Genomic DNA, 18,651 nt, shown 5'->3' with positions numbered 1-18,651 from the left:
GACTGGAGAAAAGGTTTCGTTGTAGTCAATCCCTTATTGTTAACTATAACCTTGTGCTACCAATCATGATTTGTTTCTGACAACTTCTCCCTTTTTGTTTAGTTTGTTTCTGAATACCCATCTTGTTCCAGTAATATAAGTTCCTTTTGGCTTTGGGACAAGATCCCAGACGTCATTCTTTGTGAATTGACCAAGTTCTTATTTCATTTCCAGAATCCAGTCATTCTCTTGAAGTGCCTCATCACAGAAAGTAGGCTCAATCAGAGATACTAATCCCAGAGGAGTTTTTTCAGATACTTTGAATGTAGACCTTGTTCTGACAGGTTCATCCTTATTTCCCATAATCAATTCTTTAGAGATGTTTGGACAATTTCTTTATCTTTTCTGGATAGTTGAGATTTCAGTTATTTCTGGATTTTTCTTTTCATCTTCCTCATATCCTTTAGTCTTTTCGTCATAACCTACAAGAGTTATCTCTAGATCTGCAAGTTTTTCAACTAGCTTTGACTTTTCAGAGTCAAGCTTATCATCAAATCTAACATGTATTGATTCTTCTACAATTTTGGTTTCGGTGTTGTATACTCTATAACCTTTTGAGCATTCTGAGTATCCTAACATAATACCTTTTTGTGCTTTTGAATCAAACTTATTCAGATGTTCTTTAGTATCAAGAATAAAACAAGAGCATCCAAAAGGATGGAAGTAAGAAATGTTGGGTTTTCTTCCCTTACACAGTTCATAAGGAGTCTTCTCCAGAACAGGTCTTATAGAGATTCTATTATGGATATAGCATGTTGTATTTACTGCTTCAGCTCAAAAGTGCTTAGCCACATTTGTTTCGTTAATCATGGTTCTGGCTATTTTTTGGAGTGTCCTATTCTTCCTTTCTACAACCCCATTTTGTTGTGGAGTTCTAGGATAGGAGAAATCATGAGATATTCCATTTAAATCAAAAAGTTCCTCAAAGAACTTATTTTCAAATTCTCCACCATGATCACTTTTGACTCTGATGATTTTAGAGTCAAATTCGTTTTGCACTTTAGAGCAGAAGCTAGGGAATATAGAGTGTGACTCATTCTTGTGCTTTAGAAATTTTACCCATGTCCAGTAACTAAAGTCATCAACAATGACTAGTCCATACTTCTTTCCATTGACTGAAGTTGTCTTAACACGTCCAAACAGATCAGTGTGAAGAAGTTCCAGAGGCTTAGAGGTAGAAGCAACATTTTTTTAAAAGATGTTTTTGAAAATTTTCCTTTCTGACATGCCTCACACAAAGCATCTGAAGAAAACTTCAGTTTAGGTAGACCTCAGACTAACTCGAGTTTATTTAGCTGAGAAATCATTCTCATGCTAATGTGGCCTAAGCGTCTATGCCATAACCATTGCTCTTCATTTACAAACATTAAACATTTTGCATTTTGATCTTTTAGATCTGAAAGATTAATTTTGTAAATGTTGTTTTCCTCTTGCCAGTGAATAAAACTGTTCCATTATTCTGATTAATTGCTTTACATGTTTTTTGATTGAAGATTATCTCATAACCGTTATGACTTAATTGGATTATTGATAACAATTTATGAATTAATCCTTCGACATAGAGAACATCAGATATAGAGAGAAGAGATCCATTACCATTAGTTCCGGAGCCTCTGATTCTTCCTTTCTGATTTCCTTTGAAACCTACGAAGCCAACATCTTTAAGTTCTAGGATTTGGAACATATGCTTTCTTTCTGTCATGTGTCGTGAACATCCAGAGTCCAGGTACCATGATTGGTATCTTAACTCTGCTGCATAGGATATCTGCAACATAAACTATCTTATCCTTTGGTACCCAGAGTCTTTTGGGTCCTTTGTGATTAGTTTTCCTAGAGTTTCTTGAAACTTTGGGTTTTCTAGCATTAGTAAAACTTTGTGTTTGTGCATGTGTGTAGTGATAAGAAAATGGGGATTTAGGTTTATTATCTGCAGAAGATATACATTTGTATTCATTAGAATCATATCCTATTCCTCTTTTATTATTCTGACTGACTCCATAAATTATAGGTGTCATTCTGCTTCTTTCTATCCCATTTTTCAGAAACTTTTGAAATGCCTTTTCATATTCATATATAATTGTGTTAGAAGTTTGTGGGGCTTGAGATAGAGCTTCTTCAAGTTTTAAACATTGTTTATTTATAGATTCTTTTTCTCTTTCCAAAATCAGAATGTCATCCTTTAATTCGGAAACTGTTATCTCAAGCTTATCACATTCTTCAATGGTTCCTTCAAGGACCCTTTTTAATGCTTTAAATTTTTGTTTAAGTTTCTGATATGAGCTTAGAGATTCAGATAGGCGAGATTCAAGGTCAGAGCGGGAAAGATCAGAAAATACCTCTTCAAGATCAGATGGTCTCTCTGATGAGTTTCCAGACGTAGTAGCCATGAATGACACATTTGCTTGTTCTTCTTCAGAGTCTGATTCTGATGTGTTAGATTTAGAATTATCCCAGGTGGCCATGAGTCCCTTCTTAGTTTTGAAGGAATTTTTCTTGAATCCTTCTCTCCTGGAGCTTTCTTTCTTGAGCTTTGGGCATTTGTTTCTGTAGTGACTTGGTTCTTTACATTCATAGCATGCTACCTCTTTGTTTGATTTGCCTATGAAAGTTGATTCTGAGTGATCTCCCTTGGGTCTTGGTCTTCTGAAGTTTTTATTCCTTTTTCTCTAGAGTTGTTTTACTCTTCTAGTTAGAAGGGATAACTCTTCCTCATTGTCAGAATCGTCTTTTTCAGAGTCGTCATTATATTCTTCTTTAGCTTGGAGGGCTTTGTTCCTTTCTGGTTTGCGTCTCTCAGATCTGGACTTCAGAGATATAAATTTGTTCTTCTTTTGGGGATCATCTTCCTCAAGTTCTATCTCGTGACTTCTGAGGGAGCTGGCGAGTGCCTCCATGCTTATGTTGTTCAGATCCTTTGATAGTTTTAATGCAGTGACCATAGGTCTCTACTTCTTTGGCAAGCTTCTGACAATCTTCTTGACATGATCTGCAGTTGTGTAGCCTTTGCCCAAAACCTTGAGTCCTGCAATTAAAGTTTGAAATCTAGAAAACATTACCTCTATAGCTTCATCGTCCTCCATCTTGAAAGCTTCATACTTCTGAATTAGAGCCAGAGCCTTTGTCTCTTTGACTTGTGAGTTGCCTTCGTGGGTCATCCTTAGGGAGTTAAGTATTTCTTTAGCAGTTTCCCTATTGGTAATCTTCTCATATTCATTGTAGGAAATGGCATTCAACAAGATTGTTCTGGCTTTATGATGATTTTTGAAGTCACGCTTTTGGTCACCAGTCATCTTGTTTCTGGAAATAGCAATACCGACATCAGATACAGGGGGTACATAGCCAATAGTAATTATGTCCCATAGGTCAGCGTCATAACCCAGAAAGAAACTTTCGATTGTGTCTTTCCAATAATCAAATTTTTCTCCATCAAAAACTGGAGGTTTGGCATTGTAACTATCTCTTTCATTGGTGTTGGCCATAGTGTTTTTCTCACGTTGGATCTCTCTACACTATTAAGTGTTTGATTAGAAAATCAATAACAGAGTCGAAGATCTGATACCAAATGAAGGTAGAGAAAAACAAGAAGGGGGGGGGGTTGAATTATTTTCACAGATAATAATAACTTTTGTAAATAAAACACAAGCGAAAAATAATGCTATCAACACAAAAGTTTATCCTGGTTTGCTTGAAATTCAAAGTTACTCCAGTCCACCCGGCCAAGGTGATTTGACCTTTGACAAGGACTTAATCCACTAATCTTGAAAGATTACAACACAAGGCGTCTAAGTAGATAAAGATCTCTTAGCCCTCTCAAGTTTACATACTTCACAAGTCACTTGAGGAATATTCAGCAAGTAATGAAAAATACAGTTATGTGCTTAGTGCTTCTAAGTAAGCAGAAGTTACACAATATTAGAACAGAAGAATATTCCATACTTAGAGCAACAACTCGTGTGAAAAGAGAATGAATAAGAGATGTATGATTTGATTGTAGTATTCTCGCGTGCTTCGTTTTCTTATGAAGATGATCCATCCTATATATATATATATATATATATATATATATATATATATATATATATATATATATATATATATATATATATATATATATATATATATATATATATAGATTTGATAAAGAGACCGTTGGATGAAAAGATCTCGGCAATGATGGACATTTAATGTAATTAATCTCTTTGTTCTTTCCATAGCAGTTTGGGGCGCATTAACTTTCTTCCAAGTATAGATTCTTGCCAAAAGCGGAAGACTTCACAGCTAAGTTTTAATGATCGTTTCTGAGTTAGAGAGTGCAGAGATCAGAGTTTCTGTTCAGCGTGTGTATCTTCAGATAATACTAAAGGCTGATTGACTTCAGATGTTCTTGATGTCTCTCTGATAGTGATTACTTTAGAGTCAAAAAGCATTAGACCTTAGAATGCACTGTTCAGATTCAAAGCATCATGAAAACTTCTTTCTACGTAGAACTTTGTGCATTTTCTTTGGTTCAGAGTCAGAGCCTCTGCTTGAATAACTTCTAAGTGGTCATTCTGGACTTACGTGTATGTTAGATATATGTCTATCTGACCTTTTTTTGTTTTGGATTAGAGTCCTACGCACTTAGATAAATTATGTTAGGGTACCAATTTGTTTCATCATTTGTTATCATTAAAATCTTAGAGATGAATTGTAGATACAGAGTCTTGTTCTTACAGAATGTGGCTGGAATTTTTTAATGACTATGATTTTGAGTTGATTTACCATCCTGATAAAGCTTACATGGTAGCAGATGCGTTAAGTAGAAAGTCCTTGCATATGTCGGCGCTCATGGTTATAGAAATGGATTTGATTGAGAAGTTCAGAGAACTTAACTTGGTGTGTGAGGTAACGCCAAGAAGTGTGAAGTTAGGTATGTTGAAGCTCACTAACAAAATTCTAGAGGAAAAGGCCAAAAGTTGGATTTGGGATTGATTGATCGATTAATATTAATTAAACAAGGTAAATAAGTGGACTTCAAGGTAGATGAGAAGGGAATTATGAAGTTTTAGGACATGGTTTGTGTTCCAGACGTACCAGAGCTTAAAAAGAGGATTTTAGAATAAGGTCACAGAAGTAGTTAAGCATTCATCCAAGAGCCACGAAGATGTATCAGCCATTAGGGCCTTAAGAAAATGTTTTGGTGGCCAGGTATGAAGAAAGATGTTGCAGAGTTTGTGCATTCTTGTTTGACTTGTCAGAAATCAAAGGTCAAACATCAGAAGTCATCTGGATTGATGCATCCTTTGAGTATCCCTGAGTTTCGTATGGATTGATGCAACCTTTGAATATCCCTGAGTGGAAGGGGGATAATATCTCTATGGATTTTGTAGTAGGGTTTCCAAGGACCACTAAAGGGAGCAATTTGATTTGGGTTATCGTGGATAGATTGACTAAGTCATATAATTTTATTTAGATAAAGATCAATGACCCATCCATGAAACCAGCATAGATCTATATCAACGAGATAATAAGATTACATGGGATTCCTTCGACCATTTTTTTGGATAGAGATCCAAGATTCACGTTGAGGTTTTGGGAAAGTTTACAAGAAGCCATAAGAACCAAGCTGAGATTGAGTTCTGCTTACCATCCGTAGATAGACGGTCAGGCGAAAATAACCATTCAGTCGTTGGAAGATTTGTTGAGGTAATTAGAATAGTTATTTGTCACTGATTGAGTTTACCTATAATGACAATTTCCATTATAGTATCAAAATGAAACCTTTTTTAAGCTTTGTATGGTAGAAGGTGTAAAACACCTTTGTGTTGGTATGAATCGGGGGAAACTGTTGTGCTTAGACAAAGATCGTTCAACAAACTATCGAGAAGATTAAGATGATTCAGGAAAAGATGAAGGCATCATAGAGTAGACAGAAGATTTATCATGATAAGTGCAGAAAGGAACTTTAATTTCAAGAAGGATACCATGTGTTCTTGAGAGTCACTCAAGTGATTGGGGTTTGTCAGGCGTTGAAGTCTCTAAAGCTTAGACCTCATTTTATTGGTCATTACCAAATCCTTAAGAGAGTTGGCGAAGTTTCCTCTCGAGTTGCCTTACCACCATATCTCTCAAACCTTCATAGTTTCTTTCATGTTTCTCAACTCTATAAGTATGTTCCTGATTTATCCCATGTGATTCAATTGGATGATGTGCAAGTGAGAGATAATCTGACTTATGAAGCATCACCCTTGCAAATTGAAAATCGTGAGGTGAAATACTTAAGGGGTAAAGAGATTCCTTTGGTGAAGTTTGTGTGGGGAGGATCCGTATCGGGTAACATGACGTAGGAGCTAGAGAGCCAGATGATGGAGTTTTATCCATAGTTGTTTCTTTCAAGTAAATTTTCAAGGACGAAAATTCTTTAAGTGGGGGAGAGTTGAAACACCTCGATTTTTTATTTTAATAAACTATTTGATTTGAATGGAGTATTTTGATAATTTAATAATAATAGTTATAATAATAATTGTAGCGGGAAATTCATGATCATCTAGCTATTGAAAAGCTAGAGATCAAATAACAAGAGTCGCCACCGCGCTTTTATTATTTCCAATGGAAAAAGGAAAAAGTACGAACAAAACCCAAAAGTAAGAAGTTTTCAAATCAAAACTAATAAAATGTCAGAGATTACAGGTAAGGGGGTTGGTTACACAGAGGGAAGGTGTTAGCACCCAAAGTGTCATAGGTACTCCTAGGGAGCCCTTTTTGTGTGTATATGTACTTGGTATAAAGTGATGTTTACAAACAAATGGAATGGGAGGATAAGAAAAGAATTCATTAATTATATTTTTGTGTTTGACAAGACCTTCGGTCTTGTGCCTATGTACCAACATAAAAATGAGGGATCAAAACCTCGTAGTTCGTGATACAAATTTCAAAATGGATGCATTGTTTTTAACAAAAATTAAGTTTGAAAGGAACAAAGGCCTAAAAATTGTTTTGAATGAGTTAGTTCTTTTTGGCTTTTTGAAAGTTTAAGTCAAGTATAGTTAAGTCTATTTATAAGTTTGATTTAAGAAAAGAAGTTTGAAAATGCAATGGCATAAGGCCAAAGTTTCTATCTTTTTGCAAAAGTGGTCAAAGTTTAGAACAAAAGTAGTTCACACAAAGAAGATTTTGAAAAATGGAGGGAGAGATTTTGAAATTAAAGAAATGGGGAGAAGATGAAGAGACTATCCTATGTACAAAATTAAAAGTTTAGAGTTGAAAAGATCTAACCAAATGGGTAGCAATCCAATAGACAAGAATGTCAATAGAAACCCAGAATTCCCTTGGACTTTTAGAATCAAGCAACACACAAATGCACAATTATATTATCTTGAAGAGTAAGACATCAAATAAAGATGGCCACATCCAAGCTTATCCATTCCATAATCTTCTCCAAAATAGCCCGTGTAACAGATGAATTCCACAAGTCACAGGGTTCAAAATAACAGCTTCACAATGATCATGTTGCAGATGAACTTAGAGATGTCTTCAAAGATGTATCAGATGAATTTCAAATTGCAAGCACTTGGTTTCTCAACAAGTTGGCATTGGCCAAGTCTTTTAGCCTAGGAAGTTTACCTAGATTCTAAGTCCATTTATCCAAGATCAAGCCAACAGTCCACTCAAAAGTTTTTTAGGGTTTTTGTTATTATTATGTACATTAATGGTCAAAGACCACACAAACAAGCAAAGTATACACAAACAAAATATATCACACAATATGGTCCAATTGGACAAAGTGAAATTTGCATTAACATAAACAATTAGAATGATATGAACAATGGCAAATGTATAAAAAGAGCAAAAATTAAATGGCATTAAAGTAAAGGACTTGAAATTAAAAGTTAGTGGTTAATTGGTTAGAAGTTAGTATTGTTTGACTTTTGCTTTTCATTTTCAAGACATTCTTTGGAGAACACTCAACCCACTTAACACAAGCATGAATCCTTGAGCCAAAACATATTCCAAAGGAAGGAAAGAACGCCAAGTTTCCACACAATACCATGAAAGATGGGAGACTTACAATCTCACTAACTATAATGCTTATGTCTTTTATGTCACAAATTTAGCGCTATGTTAAGCAATCGTAATTGGACTTATGTAGAAGTCACAACTATTTGAGGCCGGGAAATAGAATTTTGGTGTTAATGCATGTTAGAGACATAGTATAATAGACTATGCTCATGAAATATACCACACACAAAAAGAATATGCAAAAGGTGTGGCATAATCTCATCCATACTCATGTCAATTTTTCAATCAACTAGCCTTAGGATTATGAGATATCGTAGGCCAAAATGGAATGAATGAATGAAGAAAGGGAATAAGATGAAGTGGGAGGGGAATGGATCAAATAACAAATTGGTCAAAGGAGGACTTTTACCAAATTAATATCATCCATTCACTTTGGGAGATGGAATGTACATTCCATCAAACCCCTAACAACAAGAGTCAAACGTAAACAAGTAATCACAATTGATCAACAAATTTATTTGGCATTTATTCAAATTAAAATTACTAAAATAGTGCATTTAAATTAAATATGGTTTTTCCAATTCCTAAAATCTCATCAAAACACCAAAGAAATGGCCATGAGATTTATCATAGGTCAAATAAGGTCAAAGGACCTTGGAGAAAAAAATTCATAATTTTTGGACATTTAAAAATATTTTTAAACAATTAAAAACAAATGAAAAATCAATTAATTCATGAAAAATATTAATAATGATCCAAAAAAAATTTAATTCAGAATATGAAAGAGAAAAATATTTGAAATTTTTTGGTGAAAGTCCCACATTTTTTGGATGAATATTGAATTTAATATGAATTATTGAAAATAATGCAATTAAAATGAAAATTAAAATATCAGAAAAAACATGGACCACTTGATCTCCCTCATTAATTGAGGTGGCAGATCAAGTGGCCAGAAACGCGCTATCCACGATGGACATGAGTCAGTGCGTCATAACATTGGTGTTCAAAAGGAACGATCGTGATTAAAACAAATTAGATGGATCCTATGGTTGTGAGACATGCTAGCGCATGGTCGGAGCTGTAGCTCCGGTCTTCTTCTCCGGTGGACCTCACCGGACTTGTCCACCTTCAAACATCACCAAAATTAAAAACAAGGACATGATTTCAAAGTAAAAATGGCACTGAGTTCGAATCTGACCTCAATTCACTCTCACTCCAAGTATATTGAGAGATACATTGAGTTGAAGTTTGAGGTACATGAACTGAATTGCTTCGATATGGCCTCAAAGCAACTCAATCTTCTTGCCTACATTGGTAGGACTTCAGACAACCAAAGAATCAATAGAATTGAGCAAGAATTTGAGAGAATCGAAGAGATCAAAATTTCTGGAAAATACCTTCAATGGAGATCTAGATTCAACTGATCTTGCTCTTGCTCGTGCTTGATCTCACTCAAAATGCTTGCAGAAGAAGGATTGAATGCTTAAAAGGTTGTGGATTCCTGGAGATTTGAATTTCAAAACAGTGGAAATTCAACCTCAAATTCGAATGAATTTCTCAGGTTTATCCTTTGCAATGTGAGGGTTAAAGATGGGGGATCAAAGCTGGCGCGAATGTGTGTTGATTGCTGAGCATATGAGGCTCTATTTATAGCTGAATCTATTGCTTTTTGCGCACTTGCATTCACTTTCCAAATTTGGTCATTGATGATGCATGGGTGCATGGGCATGCATAGGCCCATAAAATCATTGCCATAAGTCCACAAATAAATGTTAGATAGTCTGAATTCAGCTTGGATTGCAAGGCAAGTGTGCATTTTGATTTGAAGTTTGATCCTTGCCAAGTGATGACACCACGTTCATACCATGCGCAGCCTATGCATTCCTTGTCCAAAATGAATGAATTTGAGCGCTTTGGAAAGGTGATATAAATAGGAACAACTTTCATGTTCAACACTTTTCCATTTGGAGTTTGTAACTTGAATAAATTTGAGGTGGAAGTTTGGAAATTTTTGACATATCAAAATTTTTCTAAGTGTCAAGCCATATGTCTCAATATTCCACCTTGCTTAACTTTTTATATGAGCTTCAAATGAGAAACGTGTCTTCATCAAAGTTGTAGATATCTCAAAGACCTTCAAAATGCTCACCAATTTCATGTCATTTGGATTTGAAATGATAGAGTTATGCATTTTTGAACTTTGGAAAAATCACTTGATCAATGGTATAGGTCAAAAGTGAACTATAATGTAACCTCATATCACATGCTCAAAAAAGTTGAATTAGCTCCCACTCCAAACATAAAAGTTAAAGTATACACATTTAATTTGATTGTGAAACTTGTAAATCTTTCATCTCATTAAAATTGAGCAAGTTATGGCCTTGGGAAGTTGACTTTCAAATTAGGATTTAGACAAAATGACCTATAATGTTTCAACATAGAAAATGATTTTCCAAGCAAAAATAGCTCTATGTATCAACATGAAAGTTGTTTGGAATGTCATTTAGAGTAAGTTTTATCTTGGAATCATTTTCATATGGTGAAAATTGTAGGAGATAGGCTCTAGGGAGACCTAGTTTTGATCAGATGAATTCATCTGGCCAACCACCATCAACCAACTTGCTAACTTCCAATTCTCTTGACTTTATTGGCTCATGGTAGATCATATATGCATAAGATGATGAATTTTGAAGTTTCCCTTGAGAAATTTGATCAATTGGTGAGATAGCTTGTTGGAGAAGTTACTCAAGATACCCAGTCAAACTAGGGTTTCCACGGCAAATCACCCTCAAACTCTTGAAGAAAACTTGATCAATATAACATGTAGAGATCATTGGGACTCATATATGATGCTCATAACCATACTTAGATTAATTCTTGGTTGTGTTCTTTGTTCATGAGGGTCTCAAACCCTAGATGTGAACTTGATAGATCAATGAAGATCATGCCCTTCCTAGAAAAGAGTTAGGCAAATGCAAAGACATATTTTTGGTATTTTGGTTAGTGAAATGATAAAATACAAGTATGATATAATCGCAAAGTGCTTGGTGATCTCTCCCAAAACAAACCCAATGAAAGAGGGGTAAGAAGGATGCCAAGGTATGATCCCAATGCTAATGCTTATGATGAAATTACATGAGGGATCTTAGGGTCAAAACTGGGGTCTTACAGCTGCCCCTATTTAAGGACATTCTAACTGAGGAGGCGAAGGTTAAAATCTTCATGTCGACTTAGTTGAATGGGCTTAAATAACAATATAGAGAAACAAATTTTGGTCCCTAAGAGACCTCATAATGCATATGTCATGAATGCAAAACTTAATGCTCTGTGGGGAAATATTGCCATATAGGAAAAGAAATCAGAGAGACCGAAAATCCGCGGGAGTACAATGCATTCTGTAAGGAAAATTCACTGGGGAGACCGAGACTCTGGGGAATAAAAGGATTATGCATATGCCAGGCTACGACTTAAAACTGCTGGGGAACTCGAGGGATTCCATACAAACATGGAAAGACTCAGTCCGGGAAACAATAACATCTGCAGAGGATACGAGTAAGTCAGGATAAAACTGAAATACTCGTCTCATGCAGAAAAAGCGATTTCACTAAGGAAATGCGCACTCAACTCGACTGGGGAAGCAATAAGCTTCAACATAGGAGGAGCAGAAATCTATTATCTACTACCTGTTACTGGGTAAGGAGATAATAAAATCTAACAGAGAGAACATCCGTCACCGATTAGGATGAACATATAAAGGATGACTCGCTGAGGATTCCAGGAGAGGAAATTCATAATCGGTTATTGGGTAAGAATAGGCTTGCTGGGAAAAATGTAGAAAAGATAGGATTTACAACTACCAGTTACTGGGCAGAAGACCAAGGGTGAGAGTATCCGCCATCGGTTAGGATGAACATATCAAGGATAAACTCAATAGGGAAGAAAATCCATCACCGATTAAGGTGAACATATCAAGGATAGATTTTCCTGGAAATGCCAAGGAGGATACCCGTCATCGGTTAGGATGAACATATCAAGGATATACCAACTGAACTAAAAGGGTAGGAATTACATCTATCAAAAGCTGGATAGAAAAACGTCGGAGAGAAAATCCGTCACCGGTTAGGATGAACATATCAAGGATTAACTCGGCGGGGGGACAAAGTAGGATTTACAACTACCGGTTACTGGGTAGAAAACCAATCAAAGAGAAAATCCGTCACCGGTTAAGATGAACATATCAAGGATAGACTCTGAAAAAGGGATAAAGTGGGATTTACAACTACCGGTTACTGGGTAAAAAACCACAAGGAGAAGAAGACCTATCATCGGTTAAGATGAACATATCAAGGATTAACTCTCTAGGGAACAAAATAGGGATTACAACTACCTTTTTACTGGGTAGAATACCAAAAAATGAGAATATCCGTCATTGGTTAAAGTGAACATATCAAAGATAGACTCGGGTAGGGGAAAGAAAGATATCCGTCACCGATTAGGGTGAACATATCAAGGATACACTTCTTGGGGAATAGATCCATCGAGGACTCTACCGAGGAGATAAAAAGGGTACTTTTGTCGGGTATTGGGCAAGAAGTAACAAACTGCAAACTAAGAAGAATATTACCAGTTACTGGATAATAGACTCTTAGGGGACCAAAGTATCTATCTAGGTAAGAGCTAGAAAGAGAACGGTCAATCAAGACTCAACCCATTGAGGACATAACTCAAGGGGAGTAATTCCATCCAGAAAATCCACTAGAGAGGAAACTGAAATAACAACCATCCACGAGGAAACAAACTCAGTGGGGAAATGGAGAAAGGTTGAAGTCTTTCTGCTTAAGGGGCTGACACTCTACAATTGAAGGAGGACAGACACCAAATTTGGTATGTGGATAAAATACCGCCATAATAGAGAATAAGAATCTCAAACAAATCAAATATGAAGATGCAGGCTATGAAAATTATGAAATTATATGAATGTATATGTATATATGATGATTATGCTGACAAAATGATCACAAAGGATACAAAGGTGTCGCAAAGAATTTGAACCACCGGTACAATCCTCGGTCAATCCACAAAATATGGAGACAATTACTGGAGAACAGAGAGATCAACATCCCAAAGGCTTAACCCTAGATGGGGAAGGAGGAAATCTGTTAAGGACAGAATATCCAATCTGGTGGGAATTTTAGGTCAACACCATAAAAATGGGAGACAACCCTACAGAGCAAAATGATAACAAAGCTGCTCAGAAACCAAGAGGAAACTCTGACTGGGAGCAAGTTGAATAGCGATTGGTGGGGACACCAAAGCGATCTACTGGGGGAAGATCAACCATCTCTGAAGATCCACCCTGCTGAGGAAATAGGAACTTCGCTGGAGAAGGTAGAAACTCTGTCAGGGAACACAACACGCCGCATGGTATCTAAATCAACCAAATCAGCTAGGGACGAGGAAAGGGATTCCACTGAGGGTCAAACACTCCGTCGAGGAACACAGACATCTAGGAATACCTAAGGGGTTAACTGTTTGGGGAACCTCTGATGTTTCGTACTTAAGGACTTGCTATTCATTGAAATGCTGTTGATATTCATTTTACTTGCTTTGAAAAATTCTTGCTTTTATATATATATATTTAAAAAACTTGATTTTAAAAATTTTTATTTCAAAATGATCATAATAAAATTTAAAACTATTGGCTGAAGTAAATAAGAGTAGAAACAATTGGATAAAAGCTCAACTTTATTTAATGGAATGGTAGTCTGTAAATGACAAGACTCTGTGGATTTTCTTACAAAGTTGAAAATGGTAATTTACATGGAAAAGGGTTACATTGAATACAAATGATCCTTAATCCTTCTACCATCTCTTGATATCCGTTGTGCTCTTGACCGCTGCTGGGGATGAACTGATGTCAACCCTTGTGCTCAAACAAGTCTTCAAAATCACTGAAGATCAGCAGAATGCAGTTACTTGCCATAATCCCTAATTTTTGCATAAGTTGCCCCAAGGTGGGGTACTCAACTTATCGGGAAATTCTTTCTGTTTTATGTCTCTAATTTTTGCCTGAATCTCCCTTTCGGGTTTTCAATCCACCGAGATGCTCATTTTTTCCTAAGTCGCCCTTTCGGGTTTTCAACTTAGCGAGTTATTCTTTTCTTTTTTTAGGCGAAGTATTTCTTGACTGCATCTGTGTTCACAGGACGAGTGAACTCTTCACCATCCATAGTTGTAACAATCAATGCGCCGCCTGAAAAGGCTCTCTTAACAACATATGTGCCTTCATAATTGGGAGTCCATTTTCCTCTGGTATCTGGCTTGAACGTCAAAATCTTCTTGAGCACAAGGTCACCTTCTCTGAACACTCGAGGTCTGACCTTCTTATCAAAAACTTTCTTCAATCTCTATTGATATAACTAACCATGACACATGGTAGTTAACCTCTTCTCTTCAATCAAATTCAGCTGATCAAACCTGGCCTGACACCATTCAGCTTCAGTCAACTTGGCTTCCATGAGCACACGCAATGAAGGAATCTCAACCTCTACGGGGAGTACTGCTTCCATACCATAAACAAGAGAGAAGGGGGTTGCCCCTGTTGAAGTGCGAATGGATATACGATACCCATGCAAAGCAAAAGGGACCATCTCATACCAATCCTTATATGTGACAACCATCTTCTGGATAATCTTCTTAATGTTCTTGTTTGCAGCTTTAACAACCCCATTCATCTTGGGTCTGTAGGAAGAAGAATTATGATGTGCAATCTTGAAGTCTTTACAAAGAGCTTCCATCATATTGTTATTCAAGTTTGATCCATTGTCAGTAATGATCTTACTTGGCACACCATAACGGAATATGATCTTATTCTTGATAAACCTTACAACAACTTGCTTGGTCACATTTGCATACAATGCCGTTTCAACCCATTTTGTGAAGTAGTCAATTGTCACTAAAATGAAATGATGTCCACTCGAAGCTTTGGGCTCAATCATCCCAATCATATCAATTCCCCACATGGAGAAGGGCCATGGGAAAGAGATAACATTCAATAGTATCGGAGGAACATGAATCTTATCAGCATAAATTTGGCACTTGTGGCACTTCTTCACAAATTTGCAACAGTCAGATTCCATTGTCAGCCAATAGTAACCTGCTCGCAATATCTTCTTTGCCATTGCATGTCCATTGGAATGAGTACCAAAGGAACCTTCATGCACTTCAGTCATCAACAAGTCAACTTCATGTCTATCCACGCATCTGAGCAAAACCATGTCGAAGTTTCTCTTGTATAGTATATCACCATTCAAGTAGAAATTGCCGGCTAATCTTCTCAAAGTCTTCTTATCTTTCAAAGATGCCCCAGGTGGGTAAATCTGACTTTGGAGGAAACATTTGATGTCATAATACCATGGCTTCTCATCTTTAATCTCTTCAACAGCAAACACGTGAGTTGACCTATCAAGACCCATCACAGATAAATTGGGAACTTTGTTCCAATACTTCACTACAATCATTGATGCCAACGTTGCAAGAGCATCTGCCATTCGGTTCTCATCTCGCGGGATATGATGAAATTCAACCTTTGTAAAGAAAGTTGAAATCCTCTTTGCATAATCTCTATTGGTACTAAACCAGGTTGATTTGTCTCCCATTCTCCTTTTATCTGATTCACAACCAAAGCGGAATCACTGAAGTCATCCAAATACTTGATTCTGAGATTCATGGCCTCTTCAAGCCCCATAATGCAAGCCTCATATTCTGCCATGTTGTTTGTACACTTGAAAGTTAATTTAGCTGTAAATGGTAGATGCGTGCCTTGAGGAGTAATAATCATTGCCCCAATGCTATTTCCATATTGATTAACAGCTCCATCAAACACCATACCCCAACGGGAACTAGGTTCTGGCCCTTCTTCAAGCAATGGTTCATCACAATCTTTCATTTTCAAGTATAAAATCTCTTCATCAGGAAAATCATACTGCACTGACTGGTAATCTTCAATTGGTTAGTGAGCCAAATGGTCAACCAAGATACTACCTTTGATCGCTTTCTAAGATCGATATTCGATATCATACTAGGATAACAACATCTGCCAACAGGCAATCCTCCTGGTTAGAGCAGGCTTCTCAAATATATACTTGATTGGATCCATTTTGGATATCAACCAAGTGGTATGATTCAACATATACTGACGCAGACGCTTAGCAGCCCAAGCCAATATGCAACAAGTTTTCTCAAGCATAGAATACCGAGTCTCACAGTCGGTAAACTTCTTACTGAGGTAGTAAATTCCAAATTCTTTCTTTCCAGTTTCATCTTGCTGACCAAGAACACAACCCATACTATCTTTGAGCACAGTCAAATACATGATCAATGGTCTTCCTTCAACAGGGGGAGACAAAATCGGAGGTTCAAGCAGATATTCTTTAATATTGTCAAAAGCTTTCTGGCAGTCTTTGGTCCAATCACAAGATTGATCTTTCCGAAGAAGCTTGAATATAGGCACACATGTGGCAGTCATGTGGGAAATGAATCTGGAAATATAATTCAAGCGGCTGAGAAAGCCTCTGACTTGCTTCTCAGTTTTGGGCGCAAGCATATCTTGTATTGCTTTGACCTTGGCAGGATCAACTTCAGTACCCTTCTCGTTGACAAGAAAGCCCAACAACTTACCAGAACGAACACCAAAACTATACTTTTAGGATTCAAGCGGAGTTTATACTTCCTCAAACGCTGAAATAGCTTCAATAAATGCTCAACATGTTCCTCTTCATCAATTGATTTAGCAATCATGTCATCAACATAAACTTCAATCTCTTTATGCATCATATCATGAAAAAAAGTAGTCATTGCTCTCTGGTAAGTTGCACCAACATTCTTTAGATTGAAAGGCATCACTCTATAACAGAATGTTCCCCAAGGTGTAATGAATATGGTCTTCTCCATATCTTCGGGTGCCATCTTGATCTGATTATATCCGGAAAATCCATCCATAAACGAAAAGAATTTGAATTTAGCAGTATTGTCTACCAACATATCAATGTGTGACAGAGGGAAATCATCTTTCGGACTAGCTTTATTCAAATCTCTATAGTCAACACACATGCGGACTTTTCCATCTTTCTTCGACACAGGCACAATATTGGCCACCCATTGCGGATACTCAGCTGTTACAAGGAAACCGACATCAATCTACTTCTGTACTTCTTCTTTGATCTTCACAACCATATCAGGATGTGTTCTTCTCAACTTCTGCTTGACTGGCGGGCATTCTGGCTTCAACGACAATCTGTGCTCCACAATATCAGAATCCAAACCAGGCATGTCTTGATAGGACCAAGCAAACACATCTGAATAATCTTGAAGAAGATCAATCAACCCCTTCTTAGCATCTGGACACAGTCGAGACCCAATCTTGACTTCCTTCACATCATTTTCGAAACCCAAGTTGACTAGCTCAATCTGCTCTTCGAATGGTTGAGTAATCTTTTCATCTTGCTCAAGAAGACGATACAATTCATCACTCACTTCTACATCACTTTCCTCCTCGGCCTCAAACACAGGGAATTCAAAATTTGGAGAAGGAGAAGGATCATTGTATTCAATGGGGTTAGGAACCAACCTGCATAATAATTTGATATTTTGATTTTAGAGAAGTGAATTTGTGACCAAATATTATGCAAATGGAAAATTATATTGTTTATTTATGTTTTTTGTGATGACCATTTTCAGAATAAAGCAAAAAGTAAAAAAATAAACATCAAAGATGTGGATGAATAGAATTAATTTTATTAATGATCAATTTAAAATGCTCAAACAATGTTAACTTCTCCCTTAGGCATATGAGAAGGATTTTAAAATATAAAAGCAATTACTTAGATCGATGCAAAATAACAGGAATATCAACAGCAGTCCAATTGTTGCATGTCTTTCCATGCGTCACAAAATTGGTGCAGTCTTCCTCTTTGCTATCCTCTAGCACAACAGCTAAGTGTTGTTCATTGCCATGAATAAACCCTCCGCTACGGAAGCTGAGTTGCATATCTTCAGACATTGCAACTGACGAGCCTTTCTGGAACCCCAAACCGGTTCTGCCTTTGTTGTTGGAGACCTCTACCATGCGCCCCCACTGATCAACAGTACCTTCTTCAACAATCCTCTGAGCATCTTTCAATGAGGACATAGGTGCCCCAACTCTCTTCTTAGCAGCAATAGACAAGGCTTGGAGCGGATTTCCAACCTTATCCTCAGCTTCAACATACGAGAAAGATGACAGGTGGCTAACCAACAACGCCTTCTCTCCTCCAACAATCACAAGCTTGCCATTCTTGACAAATTTCAATTTCTGATGCATAGTGGAGGTAACAGCCCCTGCCTCGTGAATCCATGGCCTTCCCAATAAACAGCTGTAGTCCAGGTGAATATCCATTACTTGAAAAGTAATCTGAGAATCACTCGGACCTATCTTGACTGGAAGGTCCACTTCACCAATTACTGTCTTGCGTGAACCATCAAAGGCTTTGACTATTACACCGCTATGCCTCATAGGCGCTCCTTGGTAAGATAGCTTTGACAAAGTTGACTTTGGAAGCACATTGAGTGACGAAC

This window comes from Lathyrus oleraceus, chromosome 5 (genome assembly GCF_024323335.1).
Source record: "Lathyrus oleraceus cultivar Zhongwan6 chromosome 5, CAAS_Psat_ZW6_1.0, whole genome shotgun sequence".
NCBI classification, from domain to species: domain Eukaryota; kingdom Viridiplantae; phylum Streptophyta; class Magnoliopsida; order Fabales; family Fabaceae; genus Lathyrus; species Lathyrus oleraceus.
This window is presented reverse-complemented; position numbering follows the sequence as displayed.